The sequence below is a fragment of the Cynoglossus semilaevis genome, chromosome 17, assembly GCF_000523025.1.
Source record: "Cynoglossus semilaevis isolate Cse_v1.0 chromosome 17, Cse_v1.0, whole genome shotgun sequence".
NCBI lineage: Eukaryota > Metazoa > Chordata > Actinopteri > Pleuronectiformes > Cynoglossidae > Cynoglossus > Cynoglossus semilaevis.
This window is the reverse complement of record NC_024323.1, coordinates 13,608,425-13,612,957: the sequence shown is the minus strand read 5'-3', so window position 1 is coordinate 13,612,957 and position 4,533 is coordinate 13,608,425. Positions and strand designations below refer to the sequence as shown.

The following is a 4,533-nucleotide window of genomic DNA, read 5'->3' as shown; positions in this document are numbered from 1 at the left end:
AAGGAAGGAAAGAATTCATGAATGCATGAAGGAAAGAAGGAAGAAAAGAAGGAAGGAAGGAAAGAAGGACAGAAGGAAAGAAGGAAAGAAGGAAGGAAGGAAAAAAAGAATTCATGAATGCATGAATGCATGGATGCATGAAGGAAAGAAGGAAGGAAGGAAGGAAAGAATTCATGAATGCATGAAGGAAAGAAGGAAGGAAACAAGAAAGGAAGGAAGGAATGCATGAAGGAAACAAGGAAGGAAGGAAGGAAAGAAGGAAAGAAGGAAAGAAGGAAGTAAGGAAGGAAGGAAGGAAAGAAGGAAAGGAGGAAGGAAGGGAAGAAGGAAGGAAACAAAGAGGAGGCAGCAGAGCAGAGCCATTTTCATAAACCTGCCTGAGGATTTTTCTGCTGTGATGTACAGCTGAGGTGTCCTCCACAGAAACACCGCGTCAACCACAGTCTGTGAGCAGTGGTTAAAGGAACTGAGGCAAAGTTAAAGTGGATCACAGGGTAAATAGTCATTGTTGAAGGAATTTATCCCTGAATGTAACACAACACAGGTCGTCAGGCAGGAAATGAAAATGAAACACCAAAAAACACAGAGATTTTAATGATGAAAATGAAATGGAAACAAGACGTTTTGTTTTGTCGTCAGCATCTGTTTGATGTGGAGTCAAACTGAAGGGCAACTACGCCGTCGCATCAGTGGAGCTAAACCACAGGTGGCGCTGCTTCGTTAATTTGCGAGTTTTTGCAAATAAAATTGATGGGTATGACTATGTATTTAAATACATTTCAATGATCAAATCAAAAACATTACACGCCTCCTGCAGCCCCACAGTGGGCCTCCTCAGGGACACGCACCTCATTTTGACAACCCCTGCTCTGACATTTACAGAGAAATAAATTAATATATAAATAAGTGACTGAATTAACACATTTGCTTGAAAAAAAAAATCATCTCAGGGAAAAAAGGCTTGTTCATGTGACATGTGAAACACACACACACACACACACACACACACACACACACACACACAGGTTCCTGCCTCGGCAACAGCACAGTTACTAAGAGACTGATTGCAAAGAGGCAGTGTCTCCATGACAACCCAGAGGCTGACTCATCCCCACTGCAGTGTGTGTGTGTGTGTGTGTGTGTGTGTTTGTGTTGTTATTTGGCCGCACGTGTGTTTTTCTGTCATGGTTTATAATGTTATAATGAGTTCTAGTTTTAATCTGAATAATCACTTTTCTTATTTATTTATTTATTTTTATTCTTTATATATATATATATAATCAAAGAGAAATGATAAAAAAATGTTAATGAATGTCTGTTAAATGTTAGCCTAGATTTAGCTAAAAGTTAGCTCTAAGATATCAACAACTTTGACTGATCTGATGATGCAGCTCAACAAACGCTGGAAGAAATTTCAAACAACAATAAATAAAAATTTAAAAAAAAAATCCCTGAATGTTTTCAGTATCATATCATATAGACACAGAACACCGGGGCAGGTCAGTGTGGGCTGCAGCCCAGGTCAGTTATTTCTGGCCCACTCCTGTTTCCTGGAAGATGGTTTTTTTTTTAAATTTTATAAACGTGTCAAAATAAAGAAGAGAAATGGAATTTTAGTGGAAAAAAAAAACATAAAAGACATCAGTACCAACACTGGCCACACTGACAAAGAGGAAAATAATCACAGTCTCAGGTGTGTGTGTGTGTGTGTGTGTGATCCCTCCCACCTTAGAATTTACTGGATCATTTTCTGTCTCTATTTGTTCACGTGGCCTCACTGTTCTCTCCCTCTCTCTCTCTCTCTCTCTCTCTCCCCATTTGTCTCTCTTTTTATGTGAGTGTTTGTTGTTTCCAACGTGTTGTGTGTGTGTGTGTGTGTGTGTGTGTGTCATCCATGGGAGATTTGTGTATTTTTGTGGGTGTATCTCTTTGTCCTGAGGTGGGAGGCTGCAACCGAGTGAGACGCTAAAAATAGAAACCTCTCTTTCACTGTGGCTCTGTTTGGATCCAGAGAGGGGGAGGGAGGGGGAGAGAGAGAGAGAGAGAGGGGGGGGGCTGACAAGATGAAGAGGAGGAGCAGAGGGAGGAGGAGCACAGTGTTTCTTCCTCAGTGATGCGATGCCCATAACAGGAAAAGCCCAGGAAGTGGGTGTTTGACGACAGTCGGATCAGTCGGATCAGTCGGAGTGTACGGTAAGGTCTAACAGTGTGACCTCACGTCAGAGGTCACGACCTCAGAGTGGACACAGCTCACTGGGTTTGTGTGTTAAAAGATGCGACCCGTCCGTAACAGTCCTAATAATCGATGCTGCAGTCACTCATTGATCCTGATCACGGAGCGATGAGTCACATGATTCTCCAGGATCTACTTCCTGTTTATCAGTCATCGTATAAGTGACGATCGAAAATCGAAAACATGGTTGAAGCTAACAGCTAACGTCTGATTGTAACGACTGTAAAACGACAATAACATATAGACTTACTATAAAAAATGCATTCAGTTGGCGTAGAAATACATGTGAGTCGTCGACATATACAGCTAAAGTATTTTATATTTTATTTAAATGCAGGATGAGATTTTTTTTGGCTATTACCGTCAGCCGTGCTACGACTGTTTGGTTGTTGTACCGTAGCTAACGTTAGCTACGGTACAACAACCCTATATTATGGAGAAAACCATATCCAAACTCTTCATCTTTTTCCTGGTGGTTAATTGGACTTCAGGGGAATTACTGCCACCTACAGGGCTGGAGGCTGCGCATCACTGTTACCAGTAGGTAAGAAATGATGGAAATAAAAAAAGTAGTGTTTAAATGAGACTTAATTAATGACGATCATTCATTGGCTCATCACAGCAGACAGAACAGGTCGCGTCTGTTGGTAAAAGATGTCTGTGATATTCTGGGACTGATGATTAAATGTCCCAACTGTATTTTATAGTGATATAAAATACAAAACATAAAAATAATTTTCCCCATGTATGACTTTATTTACACACGTCCAACCGGAGCCGCAGCAGCAGCAGCGGAGTGTGGGCTGCACCGGTTACATAAGGAACAGACTGGCAGCGAGGCTGCAGCAGCTGCACAATCATATCTCTTTAAATGAGAAAGCGCTGCCGCTGCGTGCGTGCGTGCGTGCGTGCGTGCGTCTGTGTGAGCGGAGACTCTGGGGGAGACAGAGACCTGTGCGGGAGACGGAGGAGGAGGAGGAGCAGCCTGTGGAAAACACGGCTTTTATTTCACCTGTGAACCACATCCACACACGGTTGGAGGTCGCGCCTCTTTCTCTGGGCTTCGTTTACCCCTGACACTGGATCACCGGACGTGATCGTGGACGCGGCCGCTGCTACTGTATGTGTGCGCGCATCGCTCGCCTCCTCCTGCCTGCTGCGAGGACATAACGGGCAGGGCAGCTTCCTCCTCTTGTGATAACCGTGACGGTGAGGCAGGAGCGGCCGAGGACCATGGATTAATGTCCGAGTGAATTCACATCTCAGAGGTGAGAGAAAGATGCTGAGGAGGACGAGGGGGAGGAGGGGGGAGAGGGGGGGAGAAACAGAGGGAGAGAGGAGAGAGGAGCAGGCCGGACGCGGAGGATGGGCGCAGTGGGTGTGTGTCGTGGATGAGGGGATGTGTTCGTGTGTGTGTGTGTGTGTGTGTGACAGTTGGATGAGGAGCTGCAGCCGCAGCAGGAGCAGCAGGAGCAGCAGGAGCAGCTCCGGCTCTTTGTGCGGCACGGTGCGGCCTTCAGGGGCAGAAGGAGCTGATGATGAGCTGCTGCTGCTGCTGCTGCTGCGTATTAAACAACACAATGACGCCAGCGTCTGTCAGTGACGTAACCACCCCCTCTCATTTGTGTGCAGCCATGTGACTCCCTCTTTCTTTCTTTCTGCCATTTCTGCCCTGTGCTTCTGTTGTTGTCTGACGTCCCTGGACGTTCGGATGAAAAACGGAGCACTGCTCCTTTAACGATCACTCACTGAATAAACACAATATTTAGCGTCTGATTTGGTCTAAATCACAGGGATTAAGGTACAGTTTTTAACTGAACTTGTAGTATTCAGTGTGGGAAACAACACAGTACTGAGGCTGCGTGTAGTACGTGTAGTAATACACACTGTACTTCATCTGAACACTGATCTAACAGGGTCTTTATGGAAAAGTCTAGAAACATCTACAACAGTTCACAAACTCCACCTGGAACTGACACAGGAACCGATCCACTGGGGTCGGTAAAAAAAAAGTTCTTCTGCTTCTTATTCGCTTCGGCCAATCAGAAGACAGAAGACCGGCATCAGTGGAGCTGAGGTTTGTTTGTTTTTTTTTTAGTTTAGCATTAGCTTTTATCCAGTCAGATTCATAACTAAGTTTAGGCTGTAAGTCGAAGTGGAGCGTGTGTGACCTTTTGACCCACATGTGGCCTTGACCTCTCAGATCAAGTTACTGAAAACATCAGTTCCACATCTGAACTGGACTCAGTTCCTCATTTAGTTTAAATCAGAACTGGAGTTTCTGAATGTGTGTGTATGTT

General features: G+C 44.6%; 1 protein-coding gene across 1 annotated transcript in view; it reads left to right on the top strand.

Annotated features, from left to right (window-relative positions):
• Positions 1-3,080: 3,080 nt before the first annotated feature.
• fbxl16 (F-box and leucine-rich repeat protein 16) overlaps positions 3,081-4,533 on the top strand; it is a 7,125-nt gene continuing 5,672 nt past the window's right edge. The window contains exon 1 of the mRNA XM_008330510.3: positions 3,081-3,501. The gene's annotated coding sequence lies outside the window, so the exon portion shown is untranslated. The remainder of the gene's footprint in view (positions 3,502-4,533) is intronic.